The sequence below is a fragment of the Durio zibethinus genome, chromosome 25, assembly GCF_047325235.1.
Source record: "Durio zibethinus cultivar Kanyao isolate XHJ-2024 chromosome 25, ASM4732523v1, whole genome shotgun sequence".
NCBI classification, from domain to species: Eukaryota; Viridiplantae; Streptophyta; class Magnoliopsida; order Malvales; family Malvaceae; genus Durio; species Durio zibethinus.
The window spans coordinates 15,462,008-15,488,409 of NC_143186.1; positions in this window are offsets into that span (position 1 = coordinate 15,462,008).

The window sequence follows — 26,402 nt, forward strand, 5'->3', positions numbered from 1 at the left end:
CACTCTTGGTGACTACAGCACATTTGTTCCAAATTTGGATACTCTTTGCCACAATCTTCGATTCCTCCATATTTTTAAACTGAGGAAGTTGAAGAGTCCTCTTTACTAATGCAGCGTGACAAATTTTACCTAACACCATAAGTTCACCACAACATTTATCAGTGACATCCCCAATTTTGAAAATACTTGTGAAAATCTCCATAATACAATGTTGACCCATTTTGGTTTCATTTTCACAATCATATTTCTTGATAATGTCAGCCTCTTTGGTAGCTATGACTGCTCCGCTCATTACAAATAAAGCCACCAAAATAAAATAAACATTGAAGCTTGCCATTATGCTTAATAAGGATCTTTCTACTTTACTTCGGTTGGTAAAATGTATTTCCAACGAAGTTTACTGGCAAGACAAGGATTTATTTATAGGTGGCCACGGTAAAGAAGAGATGCGATTAAAATACAGGAGTAATTCTTTATATTTCAGTTTGCAAAGTTGATTTTAATCACTTATAACCACAACATTTTTAATGATCTGAGTTTTTTTTTTATTTATTAGCATTCATTTCTTCTTGTAAAGAACCAATTAACTTTTTTTAGTCCAAGTAATGAGAGTGAAATTTTGAGTTAATTAAGTAAAAATTAAAAATGAATTAAAAATATTTTTTAAAATTGGAATAATAATTAAGATTCCTATTGGTTTGTGTTTTTATTTATTATTTATTGAAATAAATCAAAAAGGAGATTGACAGATTTCCCTACAGAAAATAGGGGCTTTAATTAACAAAAAATCGAGAACTTCTATTTAAGGTTTTTTTTTTTTAAATCAGTAACGTACATAAGAAAAAAAACTCAAACTTTGTATGGTGGTTGATATATTCTTTTATGAATATTTAGATTCAAAATTTGAATTCTCATTTCCATCCATACCTCTCATATATGCCCAAAAAAAAAAAAAAAAGGAAACAAAAATTGAGTTCACTTACAACAAAAAACAAGAATAACATGCAATAGAAATTATTATGATAATTTAATCACCGAGGTGAATTTATTACTATAATGATCTTATTACACATGACTTAAATTTGCTTTGTTTTTTTAATAATAGTTAAATTTTAGCAATTTAAAATCAGTGTGTTTTGGTATTATTGAAAATAAAATATTATTTGATTTGAAAATACTAAATTAACCATTTTTTAGTAATTACATAATAAATTAATAATTTCAGTGTTATTTAAAGATAACAATTTGTGCTAGTAATATTTTATTTTCCTCACAATAAAATATAATCAAATTATTAAATTAACAAATATTTTTATTGATACGTAAAATAATTTTGATAATATAAATTATGTAAAAGTATTTGAAGTAGAAGATAAAATTAAAACTTTTAAAAGAATTATAATAAAAAAAAAACAAAATTTTAAATTAATGCATAACATTAAAAAAATTTTAAAAAGCATGCAATTTTTTTTTTAAATTCTGCATAATAAATAATATTTTCAAAAACTAAAAACTTATAGTACAAAATAATACAATTCTGAGAGAAAAAAATTTTAACTATCATATTAAAGAAGTAATAGTTACTATAGTTAATTTTCTTGTGACTATAAATATTTCGCTCTTAATTGGTATGAGAATTAAATTACTCTATAAGATAGTTATTTAATCACTCTCAATAATCCAAAATCATCTCCACATAGAATCATCGAGCTATCACCAAACATGATGATCTAATTACCATGTATAGATCACTATTATTTTTTGAGTGATCACCCCAAACCAAACACCACATAAGATTCTATTTAACTGATAATTTATTCCTGTATTTTTTTATTATTTATTATTTATTTACATTTTATTTTTTCTATTTTTTTCAAAACTTACAAAAATGTCAATTAAATTATAATTGATTAAGCTTAAACAAACTCTCTTATATGTATAATTAATTTAGAGGAATAAGCTTCCGATGTATATTTCTCAAGTTATAATTCTCGATTTTGTATGTATATATGTATTCAGTCAAGTATATAGTTTTGCTTGTTTTTATAAAAGAAAAATTGTTATTGTAGATTAGATTAATTAGATAATTGGTACTTAAAACTATTGTAAAATTAGCAATATAAAATCAAAGAATATGGGTATATAAATGATTCAAATGCTTCACCCTTAATTAGATTCTGCTTTCAAGTTTCTCATTTCTCTTTATAAATTTTGATTCAAAGATTACCTTTTAGTCCAATAAATTTAAATTTTAACTATTATAACTAGAATATTATTCTTTGACGGATGGAAATCACTAGTAAATTGCAGACAATGCAAAGTAAAAATATTAATAGATACCTAAAGACTAAAAGTAAATTAAAATTGTTACTAGTAATCATTATATCTCAATGTATACATCAACGCATATAATGTAAATAAAATAATATTCTAATTCAATAATTTCTTCTTAATTTTATATTCCATTCTTAGATTTTAGGATTTGCAACTTACAAATTACAAGTTAAACAATGTTGATACAAAAACTTGTGCCTTATTATTATTCTATAAAAATTTTTTTAATAAATAAGTACAATATTTAGAAAAAGGTGTTGTTTAGATCTATAGACCTAGAGCTAGATTTGATTTTAGGAGTCGTCACCAATCTTTTTTCGGTTTATGTGAAATTGGGCATCCAACAAAGTCTGTCCCATTTTAAAGAAAAGTCTCAAGCTTAACTTAGGTATCCTTAAAAGGTAGATTCTGATCTAAAAAATCATTACTAGGTTCAAGAGTATGATTACGTATGAAAAAGGTTATCGCACTCTCACAATGCCCATCAAAAGATGGTTCCAGTTTAATTTTGTGTTATCCAAGCCTTGAAATATATTTGTATTTTTACCAAATAATTAATATTGAAAATTACTCTTAAAGTTACTCTAATCATTTAATAGCAATTTAAGATAATTTTTTTTATCTCAAGAGTATTCATGGAGACTCGTGTTCCACCTTAAAGAGGCTTTAACTCGAATTCATTAATGTGTTTGTTTTCAAGAAATTAATTTTGAAAACAATTAATAAAATCCCTCAATTATTTGGTAAGATTTTATATCAATGTATATCCCCCAATCATTAGGTGAGATTTTTATTTGAAAAACTTTTTTATGAAAATTTTAAAAAGAATCATTAAATCTTTCAATATTTTGGTAAGATTTAACTCTGAGATTTAAATCCTCTAATTATTTAGTAGGATTAAAAAATTATTTTTAAAAAAAATTCATTATAAAATTCTCCAATCATTTGACAGATTTCATAATTCGTTATTAAAATCCTACAATCATTTGGCGGGATGAAAAATTGTTTTTCAAAATTCATTATGAAATTCTCCAATAATTTGGTAGAATTCATAATTTAATGATTTCTAAATCCATAAAAGTCCTCCAATCATTTGGTAGGATATCATGAATTAAAAAATTATTATTATTTTATATATTTTAAAACATCCATAAACAATAGCATAAAATAAATAGAAGCAAATAAAAATTATACCAATTGAAATGTTTAGTTCCTGGTACGGACATTAAATTTGGAGAGGTAAGATTTCATTAAAGGGAAAATATGGAAAGATGATTGAGAATCAAATCGGTTTGTTCTTAGTACTTGAAAATTGAAGAGTTCTAGATCCAAGAAAAAAAGCTTGAGAAACTTGAGTACCACAATTAAAAAAAAAATTAATTAATTGACATTTGCATAGCATGCATTGCATTTTTAAATGTTTAGTACATAGCATGCATTGCATTTGAGAATGTTTTATGCATGAAGCAGGGATATTTCAAGATCCCACTGGAGAAGATAGATATGAAAACTTTCCAATAAAAGAATTTCAAATTCTCATTTGTAAAAGAAAACCTCTGAGGTAAGGTTTTGATACTTGAAAAATGATATTTCTCAATATTATGAACAATTTGTAAGACTTTTGAGCATAATCTCCTATCATTTCTTATGATGATCTATAAGACCTTTGGACATTATTGTCGAGGAGCTTTATTTACAATTCAAAGTCATTGAGCCTTTGTTTAGAGGCGCTTTATTTATTTTTCAAAAGTCATTAAGCCTCTATAGAGAGAAGCCTTATTTACTTTTCAAAGTTGTTGAACTTCTATTTAGAGAAGTCTTATTTACTTTTCAAAAGTCGTTGAGCCTATGTTTAAAAGAGCTTTATTTATTTTTCACAATCGTGAGCCTCTGTTTAAATGAGCCATATTTACTTTTCAAAGTTGTTTAGCCTTTGTTTAGAGAAGCCTTATTTATTTTTTAAAGTTATTGAGCCTCTATGTAGAGGAGTCTTATTTATATTTCAAAAGTGGTTGAACCTTTGCTTAGAGGAGCTTTATTATTTCTCAAAAGTTATGAAACTTCTATTTAGAGGAATTTTTTTTGTTATTCAAGAAGTTTAAGTATGCTTAAAGAAAAAAGGGTGTCAAGTTGAATCTTGATTGGGTTGTTTACGTCTTCACATAATTTCTCTTTCACAAAAAATGCACAAAGAGGGGCAGCTATAGAACCTAAATCTATCTGGATTTCTATTTGTTTCTATTAATTAAAAAATAAATAATAAAAAATGAAAAAGAAATCATGTGGTTGAGTTTAAACAAAATTATCTTTCTGGGTTTAGTTTAGACTTAAAATTTGAAGTTAGAATTTAAGTGGTAATTAAAATCTTTTATGGACTAGGTTCTCTTAATCAAAATCCTATAAATACATACCTACATAGAGGGAGAGACATACAAAGATAAAAAAAAAAAAAATACATGCAGAGGTAGCCAAAGAGTACGAAAAATTTTGGGAGATTTTTTTTGGAAAATGTTTTTGAAAATTTTTAGATTTTGATTGAATTTTTTGGTGATCTTTGAAGATTTCGACAACTTTCCAATGAGATTCCTAGTTTTCACCTTTAGTTTTCTAGAAACCGATGAACTTCCAGTGACTCAACCTAGATTCGGGAGAGATTTTCAAAATCTAGTGAATATTCAACTAGAGTTCATCTAAGTTCTATAGAGAGAGGGAGAGAAAAGAAAAAAGGAAAAAGAGAGAGAAAGGAAAATATGAGGAAAAAAGAAAGAATTTGATCTTTTATACTATTGTTAAACAATGCCATTTGGGGTGTGTAAGAAGCCTAAGATTTACGCGTTTTCTAGCGAGTGACCCGACTTATAGCACTTGACCTACTTTTGACCCACATCCTTGGCTCCAGCTGAGTTGAGTCGTGAGCCACACCATTCCGCCCATTTCCCCTGCCTGCATCCAAGTCGAGTTCTCAAGCCGAGCCGAGTAGTTTTCTTGTTTTAGAATTTTTATTTTTTTTATTTTTTTATTTTTAAGTAGTTTTGCATTATTAAATTTTAGGAAAAGTAAAAAAAAATTAAATTAAATTAAATTTTTGTAGAATAAATAATAATTATCCAATGATGAAATTTTTAGAAATTTCAAATGGTAAATTTCTATAAAATTCCTAGGTGAATTTTTTTTTAAAATTTGTCTCAAATAGCTAAATAATTTAGACAAAATTTTAATAATAATATTTAATATTTATTTTCAATTTAAAAAAATAATAAAAAATAATAAAAATTTTGAAATTAAATACTAATTACCTAATGATGAGATTTTTAAAAATTTCAAACGATAAATTTCCTAAGAAATCTTTAGGTGAGAAATTTTTCTAAATTTGTCTCAAATGGTAGAATAATTTAGATGAAATGTCAATAAAAGTAATTGTATTCTTTTCCAAATAAAAAAATTTTGAAGTTGAAAATATTTGACAATTGTCTAAGAATAAGAATTTTAGAAATTTCAAATGGTAAATTTCCTAAGAAATCTCTAGGTGAGAAAGTTCTTTAAATTTGTCCCAAATGGTGGAAAAACTTAAATGAAACTTCAAAAAAAATATTATCATATTATTTTCTTTCCAAAGATTAAGAAACTAACAAAAGTTTTTTTTTCTAAATAGACCTAAATGGTGAAAAATTTATAGATAAAACTTATAAAAGAAAATTTCTAAATAAACCCAAATAATAAAAAATTTAGAAATAAAATAAAATAAAAATAAAAATAAATTTCGATTATGAAATTCTTAGTAATTGTAAATGGTTGATTATATAAGAAATTTCTAAGTGGGAAGATATTTCTAATTTTGACCCAAATAATGGATGAATTAGATATATTTTCAACAATAATAAAAAAAAAAAACCAAAATAAAAAGAATGATTAAACTTTTTTTCCAACGATAGAGCCTCTTCAAGAAAACAAATATGATTCTTAAATACTTTTAAGGTAAGGAAATATTTTTAAGAATCCTACAAAATTGATGGAGAATAGCTAAAAAGTTACTTCCAATATTCAACATTAAAATTTAAGACCATTAGAATCTAGACCTTAGGATAATTTAAAATAAAACGGTACATCCTTTAGATGGGCATATGGGGGTGCTATAACCTTCTCCATATGTATCCGAACTTTCAAACCCTATTTTGATTAATAGACCAGAACCTATTCTTTTAGGAATACCTAACCAAGCTTAAGAGCTCCTTAAAAAGATAGATTCATTAGATAGCCAATCACACTTAGTTCTTGTTAAATCTGGCTATAGATTTATGGATTTATATGTTATAACAGGTCCAAGTCGGAATCCAAAATAAATTGAGCTTGGAATGGCCCAACAAAATTCTGACCAAGCTTGTAAAAAGAAGGTCGGCTAGATGATTTAGGCTTCACTTCTAAGATTGAATTTTCATTAAGATGGTGTGTAGGCTGGGAATTGTTGCTATTGAGCTCCAATAATGTAGTGAAGATGGTGGAGAGACAATGTGGTAGTTTTGCTTTTGCCGATTGCTTTTTGTTTCTTCTCTTATTCCTATATTCCTTAACACAGAACCCTCAAAAGAAAATTTTAAGTATCTAAACCCAAAATATCATAACAAATTATAAAAAAATCTTAAATTTTTTTTTTTTTTTTACTCTTTCTTTCTTGATTGTTTCTAATTGATCCTAAAGGGATCTTTTTATACACCTTTAATTCTAATTATAGTAAGAAAAAGAGTTTCTTAGTTTTAATCTCTTAATCAACATCAACCTTGGATTTTTAATACAAATCCACCTTTCAAACCTATTCCCTTTTACATTCATTTTTCAATTAGAACACTTTCAATTCAACAACCCAATTAGAATTAAACCCTCTTTAAATTTTAGTAAACAATTCTTTCACCCTTTTTTTAAAATAATAATAATAACTCTAACTAAATATAACACCAAAAATAAATAAAAAAATTTAAAACCTAATCTTAAAATATAAATTGACCCTGGGTGTCTACAAAAGGAAGAGAGGGAAACACTTTTGGTGACTACAATGCAATTATTTCATGTTTGGATGCTTTTTGCCACAACTTCCAATTCAAAAGACTCCGCTTTACTAATGCAGCTTGACAAAATTTACCTAACATCATAAATTTACCACAACATTTATCAATGACACTCCCTGTGAAGATACTTATGAAAATTTCCATAGGACAATTTTGATCCATTTTGGTTTCATTTTTACAATTATATTTTTTAATAATGTCAACCTCCTCTGTAGCTATGAGCTACTCGACTTGCAAAACAAAACAAACATTTAAGCTTGCCATTTTTGTTAGTGTTTTTTCATTGACGTTTACTAGCAAGAAAAATATTAGTTTTAGGTGGTCATAATTAGAATTGTTCATGGTTGGACCGAACAAAATTCGAGTTAGATTCATACTTGGTATTAATAACTTACATGCTTGTCTAGGTCCAGGCTGGTATGAAATTTTGGATCTTAAAAATTTTCCAATCTCGACCAATTCAAAAAAAAAAATCTCTAACCTACAATTAAACTTAATTTATATAATAAAAAATTAAAACAATGTGATTAAATTCAGTTTAATAGGATTATATTTAATTCATATATATATAAATTAAAAATAAAAGTTATATCTATAAAAATTAAAAATAAAATTTATATAAAAATAAAAATTAAGTTAAACAAAATATATATAAATTTTATTTTAAATTTTTATATACAAGTGAATTAATTTATATATAATTCACATACATGTATAAACAAATAATTTATATATAAAGGAATTCGAGCCGAGCAAGATCAGGTGGAGCTCAGATTTTAAATTTTTTATCCAAGATTCAGCCCAAAATTTAAATGAATAAAAAATTATACCTAACCCCATTTAACGGGTTTTAATTTTTGTTCAAGCTCCTTCAAATTTTGGACAAATTTTCGAATTTAGAAAAATAGCCTAACCTTTGAACAAATATAATCATAAAGAAAAAGATATGCATAGGAATATAAAAGAAATTCTTTACATTTCGGTTTGAAAGGTTGATTTTACTCTTTTTGTTACCACAAATATTTTTAATGATGTGAGTTATCTTTTATTTATTTATTAGCACTAATTTCCTTTTTTTAAGAATCATAATTTTTTTTTCCAAGGAGTGAGAGTGAATATTTGAATTAAAAATATTAATAAACAAAGACTAATGAAAAAAAAAATCAAGGGATTGACCTCTAACAACCAACGTTAATAGAAAATAAACGCCTTTATTGAACAAAAAATTGAGAACTTTTAATTAACTTTTATTCAGTAACTTAAAAAAATTGAATTCGAAAAAACACAAATTTAATCCAGTGATTATTATCTTCTGTATGATAATTAAGATTCAAAGTTGGATTGTTCATTCTCTTTTTCTAACTCTTTTTTTTGTATAAAAAAAATTGAGTTCAAACGAAACATCTAATGATAACAAAAAAGGGAAAAGCAAGTAATCAATGAAACAAGCCTTTTTTTTTAAAATAAGTTTGTATTTGATTAATACTTTGTTTCTCATTTATTATTTTATTAAGTCTATTTTTTACTCTTATTTTGTACTTATTTATTTAAAAAATATAAAAAACAATTAAATCGAATTTAATTAAGTTTAAATTAATTTCATTTGACTTATTACTAAATATCTTATTTTTATCCTTTTTATTTTTTTTAACTTAACCCATTTATACCATTTTTTTTAAACTTTTTATAGTTGTTTATGTGGTTTCCCCTCTCATCATCCATATGCTTCGTTTTTTTAACTATTACCCAATCAATCTCCCTTAAAATAAAAATCCCAAAAAAATCTCAAATTGTTTATGTATGTGTTCGATTTAATATATATTTTTCCTTGTTTTTAGAATAAAAATTATTATTATATATTGAGCTATTTACATAATTGGCGCTAGAACAATCGCAAAATGTTCAATATATATAGAATCAAAAGGCACAAAGGTACATTCGGGATTTTAAGTACCTCCCCCTTATTTAGATTTTATTGAAAGCTTTTATTAAGTTTCTAATTTCTCAATTTAAATATTCGTTCAATTAACTTTTAGAATTAGATACAAAATGGATGGAAATCACTAATAACTTCGAGTCTAAACAGAAAATTAAAAAAATAATAGATAAATAAAGATTAAAAGTAAAAAATTAGAGAGAAATTTTTGAGTGAGAAGATAATGGCTGCTAGTAATTAATCATTATATCTCAAAGTATCAATTCTCAGTAAAAAAATGTAAATAAAATCACGTTCTAATTCAACCATTTCTTTGTAATTTTGTTTACCATTCTTAAATTGCAAGGTTTGCAATTTACTAGTTACAAAGGTTATTGAAAACTGAAAACAATATTCATACTAAAATTTGTGCCTTGTTATTGTTCTATAAACTTTCATTTATCGAATGAATAGATCCAATCTTTAGGGAGAGGGAGATGGTGAAACACTCTTGGTGACTAGAGCACATTTGTTCCAAATTTGGATATTAGCATTCATTTCTTCTTGTAAAGAACCAATTAGCTTTTTTTAGTCCAAGTAATGAGAGTGAAATTTTGAGTTATCTAAAAATAAAAAATGAATTAAAAATATTTTTAAAAAAATAGAATAATAATTAAGATTCCTATTGGTTTGTGTTTTTATTTATTATTTATTGAAATAAATAAAAAAGGAGATTGACAGATTTCCCTAACACCCAATGTTTAAATAAAATAGGGGCTTTTAATTAACAAAAATTCGAGAACTTCTATTTAAGTTTTATTCCTTCTCCTTTTCTTCAAATCAGTAACTTAACTTTTCTCAACATTTATTAGTGATTGATATCTTTTATTATGAATATTAGGATTCAAATTTTGAATTCCCATTTCTTTGCATACCTCTCATATATACCCAAAAAAAAAATTGAGTTCCAAAACACTTACACCAAAAAACAAGAATAACATGCAATAAAAATGATTATAATAATTAATCACTAAAGTGATTTTATTACTACAATGGTCTTATTACACATGACTTAAAACCATTTTGTTTCCTCAACCATCATTAAATTTTAGCAATTTAAAATCAGTGTGTTTTACTATTATTAAAAATCAAATATTATTTTATTTAACAATACTAAATTAACCATTTTTTTTAGTAATTATATAGTAAATTAATAATGTCAATGATGTTTAAAGATAACATTTTGTGTTAGTAATATTTTATTGTGATAGTAATATTTTATACACAATAAAATATAATCAAATTATTAAATTAACAAATATTTTTATTGGTACATAAAATAATTTTTATAATATAGATTACATAAAACTATTTGAAGTAGAAAATAAAATTAAAACTTTTAAAAGAATTATAATAAAAAGTAAATTTAAACTAAGACATAACATTTAAAAAATTAAAAGAAAGCACTCGACATTTAATAAATAATATTTTGAAAAACTAAAAACTTATAATACAAAATAATACAATTTTGAAAGGAAAAAAAATTATCTATCATATTAAAGAAGTAATAGTTAATATAGTTAATTTTCTTATGACTTCACCTTGATGATAAAAATATTTTACTTTTTGCATGAGAATTAAATTACTCATCAAGACAGTGTTTTAATCACTCAAATGATTTAAAATCACCTCTACATAAAATCATCGAGTTGTCACCAAACATGATGATTAATCATCATATAGACATCACTATTATTTTTTAAGTGATCATCCCAAACCAAATACCACATAAGGTTCGATTTAACTGATACTTTATTTCTATATTTTTGATATTTTATTTCTATATTTTTTATTATTTATTATTTATTACATTTTATTTTTTGTATATTTTTTGGAAAACTTATAAAAATGTCAATTAGATTATACTTGATTTAGCTTAAACAAACTCTCTTATATGTATAATTAATTTGGAGGAATAAGCTTTTGATGTATATTTCTCAAGTTATAATTCTCGATTGTGTATGTATATATGTATTCAGTTAAGTATATATTTTTACTTTTTTTATAAAAAAAAAAATTATTAATGTAGATTAGATTAATTAGATAATTGGTACTTAAACTATTGTAAAATTATCAATATAAAATCAAAGGATTTAGGTATATAAAGGATTCAAATGCTTCACCCTTAATTAGATTCTGCTTTCAAGTTTCTCATTTCTCTTTATAAATATTGATTCAAAGATTAACTTTTTGTCCCATAAATTTAATTTTTAACTATTATAACTAGAATATTATCCTTTGACGGATTGAAATCACTAGTAAATTGGAGGCTCAAGGGAAAGTAAAAATATTAATAGATACCTAAAGAGTTAAAGTAAATTTTAAAAAAAAAAAAACTTTTGAGTTGGAGGATTATTGTTACTAGTAATCATTATATCTGTGTATACATCTATGTAAATAATGTAAATAAAATAATATTCTAATTCAATAATTTCTTAATTTTATATTCCATTCTTAGATTGTAAGATTTGCAACTTACAAATTACAAGTTAAACAATGTTCATACAAAAACTTGCGCCTTATTATTGTTCTATAAACTTTTTTCTTTTTCATAAAGAAGTACAATCTTTAGAGAAAGGGAGAGGGTGAAACACTCTTGGTGACTACAATGCAATTATTTCAAGTTTGGATACTCTTTGTCACAACTTCCGATTCCTCAATATTCTTAAATTGAGGAAGTTGAAGAGTCCGCTTTACTAATGTAGCGTGACAAACTTTATCTGACACTATAAATTCACAACATTTATCAATGACACTCCCGATTTTGAAGATATTTACAAAAATCTCCAAAATGCAATTTTAATCCATTTTGGTTTCATTTTCACAATTATATCTTTTAATAATGTCAACTTCCTCTGTAGCTATAGCCTACTCGACTTGTTAGGAATAAAATCACCAAAACAGAACAAACATTTAAGCTTCCCACTTTTGCTAATGTTTTTTCAATGACGTTTACTAGCAAGAACAATATTATTTATAGGTGGTCATAACTAGAGGGGTTCATGGCTGGACCTAACAAAGTTCGGATTGGATTTATACTTGATATTAATAATTTATATGTTTATCTAAGATCAAAATGATCCAAAATTTTCGGTCTCAAAAATTTCTTAAGATGGCCCAAATTAAAAAAAAAAAATCTCAAACCCACAATTAAACTTAATTTATATAATAAAAAATTAAAACAATGTGATTAAATTAAATTTAATGGAATTAAAATCAAGTCACATACATATAAAATTTATATATATAACAATTAAAAGTAAAATTTATATAAAAGTAAAAATTAAGTTGAATAAAATATATATAATTTTTATTTTAAATTTTTATATACATGTGAATTAATTTATATATAATTCATATATATATATATAATTTTTATATATGTGAATTCGAGCCAAGTAAGGTCGGGTCAAGCTTGGATTTTAAATTTTTTGTCCAAGATTCGATATGAAATTTAAATAAATCAAAAAGTATACTTAAACCCGTTTAACGGGTTTTAATTTTTTGTTCAAACCCTTGCAAAAATTGAATAAATTTTCAAGTTTGGATAGATAATCTGACCTTTGAATAAGTCTAATCTTAACAAAAAGATATGCATAGGAATATAAAAGAAATTCATTACATTTTGGTTTGAAGGGTTGATTTTACTCTTTTTGTTACCGCAAATATTTTCGATGAAGTGAGTTATCTTTTATTTATTTATTAGCGCTAATTTCATTTTTTTAAGAAAAAAATTTTTTTTCCAAGGAGTGAGAGTGAATATTTAAATTAAAAATATTAATAAACAAAGACTAATGAAAGAAAAATCAAGGGATTGACCCCTAACATCCAACGTTAATAGAAAATAACTGCCGTTATTGAAAAAAAAAATTGAGAACTTTTAATTAACTTTTATTCGGTAACTTAAAAAGTTTGAATTAGAAAAAACTCAACTATAATCCAGTGATTATTATCTTCTGTATGATAATTAAGATTCAAAGTTGGATTGTTCTTTTTTTTTAACTCTCTTTTACGTATAAAAAAAAATTGAGCGCAAATGAAACATCTAATGATAACAAAAAAGGGAAAAACAAGTAATTAATGAAACAAACCTTTTTTTTTTAAATAACTTTGCATTTAATTGATACTTTTTTTCTTGTTTATTATTTTATTAAGTCTATTTTTTACTCTTATTCTCTACTTATTTGTTTAAAAAAATATTAAAAAAACCAATTAAATCGAATTTAATTAAGTTTAAATTAATTCAATTTGACTTATTATTAGAATATCTTATTTTTCATTTTTTTTAATTATTTTATCGGACTTAACCCGTTTATACCCTTTTTTTTTAAATCTTTTTATAGTTGTTTATTTGGTTTCCCCTCTCATCACCCATACTCTTCGCTTTTTTAACTATTACCGAATCAATCTCCCTTAAAAAAATCCCAAAAAAATCTCATATTGTTTATGTATTTGTTCGATTTAATATATATTTTTCCTTGTTTTTAGAACAAAAATTATTATTATTTTATATCTAGCTATTTACATAATTGGCGCTAGAACAATTGCAAAATGTTCAATACATATAGAATCAAAAGGCATAAAGGTACATACGGGAATTTAAGTACCTCCCCCTTATTTAGATTTTATTGAAAGCTTTTAATAAGTTTCTAATTTCTCTTTTTAAATATTGGCTCAATTAACTTTTAGAATTAGATACTAAATGGATGGAAATCGCTAATAACTTCCAGTCTCAACGGAAAATTAAAAATAAAAATAGATACATAAAGATTAAAAGTAAAAAATTAGAGAGAAATTTTTGAGTGAGAGGATGATTGCTGCTAGTAATTAATCATTATATCTCAATGTATCAATTTTCAGTAAAAAAATGTAAATAAAATCACGTTCTAATTCAACCATTTCTTTGTAATTTTTTATACCATTCTTAAATTGCAAGGTTTGCAATTTACTAGTTACAAGTTACAAAGGTTATTGAAAACTGAAAACAATATTCATACTAAAATTTGTCTTATTATTGTTCTATAAACTTTCATTTATCGAATGAATAGATCCAATCTTTAGGGAGAGGGAGATGGTGAAACACTCTTGGTGACTACAGCACATTTGTTCCAAATTTGGATACTCTTTGCCACAATCTTCGATTCCTCCATATTTTTAAACTGAGGAAGTTGAAGAGTCCTCTTTACTAATACAGCGTGACAAATTTTACCTAACACCATAAGTTCACCACAACATTTATCCATGACATCCCCAATTTTGAAAATACTTGTGAAAATCTCCATAATACAATATTGACCCATTTTGGTTTTATTTTCACAATCATATTTCTTGATAATGTTAGCCTCTTCGGTAGCTATGACTGCTCCGCTCATCACAAATAAAGCCACCAAAATGAAATAAACATTGAAGCTTGCCATTATGCTTAATAAGGATCTTTCTACTTTACTTTGGTTGGTAAAATGTATTTCCAACGAAGTTTACTGGCAAGAAAAGGATTTTATTTATAGGTGGCCACGACAAAGAAGAGATGCGATTAAAATATAAAAGTAATTCTTTATATTTCAGTTTCAAAAGTTGATTTTAATCACTTTATAACTACAAATATTTTTAATGATCTGAGGTTTTTTTATTTATTAGCATTCATTTCTTCTTGTAAAGAACTAATTAACTTTTTTTTAAATATAGAATAATAATTAAGATTCCTATTGGTTTGTGTTTTTATTTATTATTTATTGAAATAAATAAAAAAGGAGATTGACAGATTTCCCTATAGAAAATCGGGGCTTTAATTAATAAAAAATCGAGAACTTCTATTTAAGGTTTTTTTTTTTTCTTTTCAAATCAATAACTTTTATAAGAAAAAAACTCAACCTTTGTATTGTGGTTGGTATGTTATTTTATGAATATTTAGATTCAAATTTTGAATTCTCATTTCTTTCCATACCTCTCATATATACCCTCAAAAAAAAAAAAGAAAAAAGAAAAAATTGAGTTCCAAAACACTTACAACAAAAAACAAGAATAACATGCAATAGAAATGATTATGATAATTTAATCATTGAGGTGATTTTGTTACTATAATGATCTTATTACATATGACTTATATTCACTTTGTTTTTTTAATAATAGTTAAATTTTAGCAATTTAAAATTAGTGTGTTTTGGTATTATTGAAAATCAAATATTATTTTATTTGAAAATACTAAATTAACCATTTTTTTAGTAATTACATAATAAATTAATAATGTCAATGTTATTTAAGGATAACAATTTGTGCTAGTAATATTTTATTTTCCTCACAATTAAATTTAATTAAATTATTAAATTAACAAATATTTTTATTGATCCGTAAAATAATTTTCATAATATAAAATATGTAAAAGTAATTGAAGTAATAATTAATATAGTTAATTTTCTTATGACTTTACTTTTGTGATAAAAATATTTTACTCTTCGTTGGCATGAGAATTCAATTACTCTCCAAGATAGTATTTTAATCATTCTCAATAATCTAAAATCATCTCCACATAGAATCATCGAGTTATCACCAAACATGATGATCTAATTACCATGTATAGATCACTATTATTTTATAAGTGATCACCCTAAACCAAACACCACATAAGATTCTATTTAACGGATACTTTATTCTTGCATTTTTTTATTATTTATTTACATTTTTTTTTTTGTAAAACTTATAAAAATGTCAATTAAATTAAACTTGATTAAGCTTAAACAAACTCTCTTATATGTGTAGACACCCAATTTGGTCCAAGCCCGGATCAATTGGGCCTGGTCGAAATGGGTAAGCCAATTTTGTATTTTTATTTTGTATCTTATTTATTTATTGCTGCTATTATTATTTATTAATATATATTTTTATCTATTAATATATATTATTATTTATCTATTAATGTATATAAATTTTTATTATTAACTATTATCTATTATTTATCTATTAGTATATATATTTATTTATTTATTATTTATCTCTTTTTATTTTTTTGGCTGGGATTAAAGGATATTGATCAAAAATGAGAATTTTGCCGTGAATTTGGGATTCAATCAGAGTCCAGATTGGATTCAAGGATTGAATCCCAATCCAATAGGGAATTGGGATTGATCAGAAACTCTTCTGATCAATCCTTATAAATAAAGCCACAGAAATGAACGAAAAAACACACACAAAGAGAAAACAGAAGCTAAAGAGGTTTCAGTACATTAGATACAGCTTTAGGAATTTGTGAGAATTTTTTTAGAATTTTAAAGTTTTTTTCTGGAAAATTTCTGAAAATTTTCCAGAATCCAGCAAAATTTTTCGACAAACCTTGAATTTTCCAACAAGTTTTCCAGCCAATTTTGAAGTTTCCAACGTTATTTTTCAGAATTTGGTGGAAATTCAACAGGATTCTGGGTTGTGTTCTTTGGGTAGAGAGAAGGAAGAGAAAAGTGGGGGGAAGAGAGAGAAGGGGGAAAGCGCATCTAAAGAAAAAACCCGTTCTTTACCTTTTATACTTGCGTAAAACGATGTCATTTTAGTGTTTGTACGTTACCAAGATCTACGTGTTTTTGTTTAGGCTAACCTGACCCAATCGCGACCCGATTCGTTAACCCGCATGCTAGCCGATCCCTAAAGTCGAGCCGAGCCAACTTCCCCGAGCCGCATCTTCGAGCCGCCTTTTTTGTCTTGAGCCAAGCTGTTTCCCAGCTGAGCCGAGCCATTCCAAAGGTTTTTTTTTTTTCTTATTTATTATTATTATTATTTTATTATTATTATTATTATTATTATTATTATTTTTTTATTAGATTAGAATTATTTAGTATTCCTTATTTTATTTTATTTTATTTTTATTTTTACCTTTATTTTTATTTTTATTTTATTTTTTGATTTTCTTTAAATAAAATTTCAAAAAAAATATTTTTGAGGAAAAGTTGAAAGTATCAATTTTCCTCAAAATTAAAGTTTCAAAAAAACATTTTGGGAAAAAGTTGAAAGTATTAATTTTCCTTGTACAAAAGCATTGAGTTTTTGAAGAGAAAAGGATTTATATCAAACATTGAATCATTATTCTTTTTGTTTATTTATTTCTTTCTTTTCTTGATTTTTTTTTGTTAAATAATCTGAGGACAGAGCCTCTGCAAGTGAAACAGTAGTCTTCTTGCATACTCTTGAGGTGAGGGAATTTTCTCAATTTTTTGCTAAAAGTATTAGAGTCAATAGAGAATAATTTCCAATAATTAATTACTTGGTAAAATTTTAAGGCTTATTGAATAACATAAAATTAAGCTGGTACCATCTTTCGATGGGCATTGTAAGGGTACTATTACCTTCTTCACACGTAATCATACTCCCGAACCCTATTCTAATTAGTAGACCTAAACCTATTCTTTTAGGGACCCTTAGGCTTAGGTGTTCCTTAAAAAGATAGATTCCTTAGACAGCTAATCGCACCTAGATAAAAAAGATTGGTGACGACTCCTTCAAGTCAATGCCTAGTGATAGATCCCTACATCTAGACGTTATGACAATATGTATAATTAATTTAGAGGACTAAGCTTCTGATGTATATTTTTCAAGTTATAATTCTCGATTTTGTATGTATATATGTATTCAGTTAAGTATATAGTTTTACTTGTTTTTATAAAAAAAAATGTTACTGTAGATTACATTAATTAGATAATTGGTTCTTAAAACTATTCTAAAATTATCAATATAAAATCAAAGGATATAGATAAATAAAGGATTCAAATGCTTCAAACTTAATTAGATTCTACTTTCAAGTTTCTCATTTCTCTTTATAAATATTGATTCAAAGATTAACTTTTAGTCCAATAAATTTAAATTTTAACTATTATAACTAGAATATTATTCTTTGACAAATGGAAATCACTAGTAAATTGGAGACTCAATGGAGAGTAAAAATATTAATAGATACCTACAGAGTAAAAGTAAATTAAAAAAAAAAAACCTTTTGAGTTGGAGGATTATTGCTACTAGTAATCATTATATCTCAATGTATACATCTACGTATATAATGTAAATAAAATAATATTCTAATTCAATAATTTCTTCTTAATTTATTCCATTCTTAGATTTTAAGATTTGCAACTTACAAATTACAAGTTAAACAATGTTCATACAAAAACTTGTGCCTTATTATTGTTCTATAAACATTTTTTTAATAAATAAGTACAATCTTTAGAGAAAGGTGTTATATAGATCTATAGACCTACAGCTAGATTTAACTTTAAGAATCACCACCATTTTTTTTTGTTTAGGTGCGATGGACACCCAACTACATCTGTCCTATTTTAAAGAAAAGTTTTATGCTTGACTTAGATATCTTTAAAAGGTATATTTTGATCTACAAAATCATTACTAGGTTTGAGAGTATAATTACATGTTAGAAATGTTATAGCACCCTCATAATGCCCATCCAAAGATGGTACTAGTTTAATTTTGTGTTATCTAAGCCTTGAAATATATTTGTATTTTTACCAAATAATTTAATATTGAAAATTGGTCTTAAGGTTACTCTAATCATTTAGTCGTAATTTAAGACAAGTTTTTCATCTCAAGAATATTTATAAAGACTCGTATTCTACCCTAAAAAGGCTCTAATGTCGAATTCATTAATGTGATTTTTTTTTCAAGAAATTAATTTTGAAAACAATTAATAAAATCTTTCAATATTTGGTAAGATTATATATCGACGCATATTCCCCAATCATTTGGTGAGATTTTTATTTGAAAAACCTTTTTATGAAAATTTTAAAAAGAATCATTAAATCTTTCAATATTTTGGTAAGATTTAACTTCGAGATTCAAATTCTCTAATCATTTAGTAGGATTAAAAAATTATTTTTTTCTTTAAAATTCATTATAAAATTCTTCAATTGTTTGACAGATTTCATAATTTGATATTTAAATCCTCCAATCATTTGGTAGTACGAAAAATTATTTTTCAAAATTCATTATGAAATTCTCTAATAATTTGGTGGAATTCATAATTTAAAGATTTCTAAACCCATAAAAGTCCTCAAATCATTTGGAAGGATATCATGAATTAAAAAAATTATTATTATTTTGCATATTTTAAAACATCCATAAACAATAGCATAAAATAAATAAAAGCAAATAAAAATTATACCAATTGGAATGTTCAGTTCCTAGTAAGGACATTAAATTTGGAAAGGTAAGATTCCGTTAAAAGGAAAATATGGAAAGATGATTAAGAATCAAATCGATTTAGTCTTAGTACTTAAAGATTGAACAGTTTGAGATCCAAGAAAAAAAGCTTGAGAAACTTGAGTACCACAAGTGAAAAAAAATTAATTAACTGACATTTGCATAGCATGCATTGCATTTCTGAATGTTTAGTGCATAGCATACATTACATTTAAAAATGTCTAATGCATGAAGTAGGGATATTTCAAGATCCCATATGGAGAAGATAGATATGAAAACTTCCTAATGAAAGAATTTCAAATTCTCATTTAAAAAAAGAAGACCTTTGAGGTAAGGTTTTGATCCTTAAAAAATTATTTATCTTAATATTAGGAACGATTTGTAAAACTTTTAGGCATAATCTCCTATCTTTTCTTTTGATTATCTATAAGACCTTTAGATATGATTGTCAAGGAGCCTTATTTACTTTTCAAAGTTGTTAAGCCTTTGTTTAGATGAGCTTTATTTATTTTTCAAAGGTAGTTGAGCATCTGTTTAGAAGACCTTATTTACTTTTCAAAATTATTAAGCCTCTATTTAAAGGAGCCTTATTTACTTTTCAAAAGTCATTGAGTCTTTGTTTAAAAGAGCCTTATTTATTTTTCAAAGTCGTAAGCCTTTGTTTAAATGAGCCTTATTTATTTTTTAAAGTTGTAAATAGAGGCCTTATTTATTTTTCAAAGTTGTTGAACCTCTATTTAGAGGAGCCTTATTTATGTTTCAAAAGTGGTTGAGCCTTTGCTTATAGGAGCTTTATTTATTTCTCAAAAGTTGTGAAGCCTTTGTTTAGAGGAGTTTTTAATGTTATTCAAAAAGTCTAAGTATGCTTAAAAAAAAAGTGTTAAGTTTATTATTGATTGGGTTGTTTACATATTTACACAATTTTTGTTTCATAGAAAAAATGCAAAAAGGGGTAGTTGTAGACACCCTAATTTGTCTGAGGTTCTATTTGTTTTTGTTAATTAAAAAATAATATAAAATGAAAAAATGAAAAAGAAATCAAATGGTTGAGTTTAAACGAAATTGTTTGTCTAGGTTTAGGTTAAACTTAAATTTTAAAGTTAGAATTTAAAAGGGAATCAAAATCCTTTCTGAATTAGGGTTTTCTTGATCAAAATCTTATAAATACAAACCCACACATGGGGAAAGACACACAAAGATCAAACAAAAAATACAAGCAAAGGCAGCTAAAAAGTACAAAAATTTTTAAGAGATTTTTAGGTTTAAAAAGATCTTCTTTTGGAAATTTTTTTTGAAAATTTCTAGATTATGATTGAATTTTTTGATGATCTTTGAAGATCCGGTGACTTTTAGACAAGATTCTTAATTTTCGATGTCAATTTTTTAAAAATCGACAAACTTTCAATGACTCAACCTAGATTTCGATGAGATTTTCAAAATCTGGTGAATATTCAATCAAAGTTTATCTGAGTTCTATGAAGAAAGAGAAGAGAAGAAGAGAGAAAGAGAAAAAGGAAAATTTGAGGGAAAAAAAGAATTTGGTTTTTATCCTACTATTAAACGATGTCATTTGAGCATTCAAGAAACCCAAGATCCACATGTTTTTTAGTGGGTAACCCGACCTATAACACTTGACCCACTTTTGACCTACGTCCTTGGCTTTAGTTAAGCTAAGCTGAGCCAAGCCACGAGCCGCATCATTCCAACTGCTTTCTCTGCCTGTATTTGAGTCGAGTTCTCTAGCTGAGCCGAGCAGTTTTCTTGTTTTGATATTTTTTATTTTTTATTTTTTAAGTATTTTTGCATGATTAAATTTTAGGAAAAGTAAAAATATATATAAAACAAAATAAAATATTTTCTTAGAATAAATAATAATTATCCAATGATGAAATTTTTAGAAATTTCAAATGGTAAATTTTTATAAAATTCCTAGGTGAGAAATTTTTTTCTAAATTTGTCCCAAATAGTGATATAATTTAGAGAAGTTTCAAAATAATAATTAATATTTATTTTTAATTAAAAAATAAAAAAATAAAAAATTTTAATAAAAATTTTGAAATTAAATACTAATTACCCAATGATGAGATTCTTAGAAATTTCAAATGGTAAATTTCCTAAGAAATCTCTAGGTGAGAAACTTCTCTAACTTTGTCCCAAATTGTGGAATAATTTAGATGAAATTTTAATAAAAGTAATTGTCTTCTTTTCTAAAAAAATTTGGTTGAAAATATTTGACAATTATCCAAGGATAAAAATCTTAGAATTTTCAAATGGTAAATTTCTTAAGAAATCTCTAGGTGAGAAATTTCTTTGAATTTGTGTCAAATGGTGGAAGAATTTAAATGAAACTTCAAAAAAAAAAATAATTGTCATATTATCTTCTCTCTAAAGATTAAGAAACTAACAAAAGTTTTTTTTTTTCTAAATAGACCTAAATAGTGAAAATTTTAGAAATAAAACTTATAAAAAGAAATTTTTAAATAGACCCAAATGGTGAAAATTTTAGAAATAAAATAAAATAAAAATAAAAATAAATTTCGATGATAAAATTCTTAGTAATTACAAATGGTTAATTATCTAAAAAAATTTTAGGTGGGAAGATATTTCTAATTTTGGCCCAAATGGTGGATGAATTAGATATATTTTCAACAATAATAATAAAAAAACAAAATAAAAAAAGATTAAACCTTTTTGCCATTTACAGAGCCTCTTAAAGAAAATAAATGAGATTCTTAAATACTCTTAATGTAAGAAAATATTTTTAAGAATTTTACCAAATTGATGGAGAATATTTAAAAAGTTATTTCAATATTCAACATTAAAATTTAATACCATTAGAATCAAGATCTTAGGATAATTTAAAATAAAATGGTACCATCCTTTGGATGGGCATATGGGGATGTTATAACTTTTTTCATATGTAACCAAACTTTCGATCCTTATCTTGATTAGTAGATCAAAACCTATTCTTTTAAAGATCCCTAGTCAAGCTTAAGAGCTCCTTAAAAGGTTAGATTCATTAGGTCACCAATCACACCTAGTTAAAAAAGATTAGTGATGACTCATCTTATTAAGTTTGGATATAGATTTATGGAACTATATATTATAATAGGTTCAAGTTGGAATCCAAAATAAATTGAGCTTGGAATGGCCCAACAAAATTCTGACCAAGCTTGAAAAAGGATGGCCGATTAGATGATTTGGGCTTCACTATTGGGATTGAATTTTCTTTAAGAAGGTGAGTAGGCTAGGAACTGTTACAATTGAGCTCCGACAATGGAGTGAAGATGGTGGAGAGACAATGTGGTAGTTTTGTTTGTGTCAATTACTTTTTGTTTCTTCTCTTATTATTGTGTTCTTTAACACAAAACCTCCAAAAGAAAATTTTAATTACCTAAACCCAAAACACCATAGAAAGATTATAAAAAAACTCTTAAATTTTCTCTTTTTTTTTACTCTTTCTTTCTTAATTGTTTCTAATTGATCCTAATGGGGTCTTTTTTTACGCCTCTAATTCCAATTACAATAGGAAAAGGAATTTTCTTAGTTTGAATCTCTTAATCAACATTAACCTTGGATTTTTAATCCAAATCCATCTTTCAAACCAATTCCCTTTTACATTCATTTTTCAATTAAAACACTTTCAATTCAATAACCCAATTAGAATTAAACCCTCATTAAGTTTCAGCAAAATAATTCTTTTGCCCTTTTTTTTAAATAATAATAATAACTCTAACAAAATATAACACCAACAATAAATAAAAAAATTTAAAGCCTAATCTTAAAATATAAATTAATCACAGGGGTCTACAAAAGGAAGAGGGTGAAACACTTTTGGTGACTACAATGCAATTATTTCATGTTTGGATACTTATTGTCACAACTTCCAATTCCTCAATATTCTAGGAGTCCGCTTTACTAATGTAGCGTGACCAACTTTACCTAACATCATAAATTTACCACAACATTTATCAATGGCACTCCCTGTTTTGAAGATACGTATGAAAATTTTCATACTACAATTTTGATCCATTTGGGTTTCATTTTCACAATTATATTTTTCATAATGTCAACTTCCTCTCTAGCTATGACCGACTCAACTTGTTATGAACAAAATCACCGAAACAGAACAAATATTTAAGCTTCCCATTTTTGTAAGTGTTTTTCCAATTATGTTTACTAGCAAGAAAAATATTATTGATAGGTAGTCATAATTAAAGGTGTTCATGGTTGGATCGAACAAAGTTCAAATCAAATTCATAATTAATGTTAATAATTTATATGCTTGTCTAAGCCCAGGTTGGTCTGAAATTTTGGATCTTAAAAATTTCCCAAGTTGAACCAAATTCAAAAAAAAAAAATCCCAAACCCACAATTAAACTTAATTTATATAATAAAAAATTAAAATAATGTGATTAAATTAAGTTTAATAGGATTATATTCAATTCACATATATATAAAAATTAAAAATAAAAATTATATGTATAAAAATTAAAAATAAAATTTATATAAAAGTAACATTTGAGTTTAATAAAATTATATAATTTTTATTTTAAATTTTTATATACATGTGAATTAATTTACATATAATCCATATACTTAGATAAATAAATAATTTATATATATATATGAGAATTCGAACCAAGCAAAGTCAAGTTGAGCTCGGATTTTAAATCTTTTATCCAAGATTCGGTTCAAAATTTAAACGAATCAAAAATTATGACTAAACCCATTTAATGAGTTTTAATTTTTTGTTCAAGCCCCTTCAAAATTTGGACGTTTGGATAGATAACCTAACATCTGAACAAGTATAATCATAACAAAAAGATATACAAAGGAATATAAAAGAAATTCATTACATTTCGGTTTGAAGGGTTGATTTTACTCTTTTTGTTACCGCAAATATTTTTAATGATGTGAGTTATCTTTTATTTATTTATTAGCACTAATTTTTTTTTTTTAAGAATCACAATTTTTTCCAAGGAGTGAGAGTGAATATTTGAATTAAAAATATTAATAAACAAAGACTAATGAAAAAACAAATCAAGGGATTGACCCCTAACATCCAACGTTAATAGAAAATAACTGCCTTTATTGAAAAACAAATTGATAACTTTTAACTAACTTTTATTCAGTAACTTAAAAAAGTTGAATTCAAAAAAACTCAACTTTAATCCAGTGATTATTATATTCTGTATGATAATTAAGATTCAAAGTTGGATTGTTCATTTTTTTTTAACTCTTTTTTATGTATAAAAGGAATTGAGTTCAAACGAAACATCTAATGATTACAGAAAAGGGAAAAGCAAGTAATTAATGAAGCAAAACTATTTTTTTAAAATAAGTTTGTATTTTATTAATACATTTTTTCTTATTTATTATTTTATTAAGTTTATTTTTTACCCTTATTTTATACTTATTTATTTAAAAATATAAAAAACAAATAAATAGAATTTAATTAAGTTTAAATTAATTTGATTTGACTTATTACTAGGATATCTTTTTTTTTAACTTTTTTATCATTATTTTGTCGGACTTAACCCGTTTCTACCTTTTTTTTTATAATCTTTTTATAGTTGTTTATGCATATATATATATATATATATGCATCTCAATGTGTATGCATATATATATATATATATATTTTTCGATTTAATATATATTCTTCCTTTTTATAACAAAAATTATTATTATTTGGTTATTTACATAATTAGCACTTAAACAGTTGCAAAATGTTCAATATAGATAGAACCAAAAGCCATAAAGGTATATAAGGAATTTGAAACGCCTCACCCTTAATTAGATTTTATTTAGAGCATTTAATAAGTTTCTAATTTCTCTTTCTAAATATTGATTCAATTAACTTTTAGAATTAGATACTACATTTTCTTCAACGGATGGAAATCACGAATAAATTGGAGTCCCAAAGGAAAATAAAAAAAAATAGATACATAAAGATTTAAAGTAAAATATTAAAGAGAAACTCTTGAGTGGGAAGATTGTTGTTGCTAGTAATTAATCATTATATCTCAATGTATCGATTTTTAGTAAAAAAAAAAAAAATGCAAATAAAATCATGTTCTAATTCAACCATTTCTTTGTAATTTTATATACCATTCTTAAATTGCAAGGTTTGCAATTTACTAGTTACAAGTTGCAAATGTTATTGAAAATTGAAAACAATATTCATACTAAAACTTTTGCCTTGTTATTATTCTATAAAGTTTCTTTTATTGAATGAATAGATCCAATCTTTAGGGAGAGGGAGATGGTGAAACACTCTTGGTGACTACAGCACATTTGTTCCAAATTTGGATACTCTTTGCCGCAATCTTCGATTCCTCCATATTTTTAAACTGAGGAAGATGAAGAGTCCTCTTCACTAATGCAGCGTGACAAATTTTACCTAATACCATAAGTTCACCACAACATTTTTCAGTGACACCCCCGATTTTGAAAATGCTTGTGAAAATCTCCATAATACAATGGTGACCCATTTTGGTTTCGTTTTCACAATCATATTTCTTGATAATTTCAGCCTCTTCGGTAGCTATGACTGCTCCGCTCATTACAAATAAAGCCACCAAAATAAAATAAACATTGAAGCTTGCCATTATGCTTAATCAGGATCCTTCTTCTTTACTTTGGTTGGTAAAATGTATTTCCAACGAAGTTTACTGGCAATAAAGGGGTTTATTTATAGGTGGCCACGATAAAGAAGAGATGCGATTAAAATATAAAAGTAAATGCAATTAAAATATAAAAGTAATTCTTTATATTTCAGTTTCAAAAGTTGATTTTAATCACTTATAACCACAAATATTTTTAATGATCTGAGTTTTTTT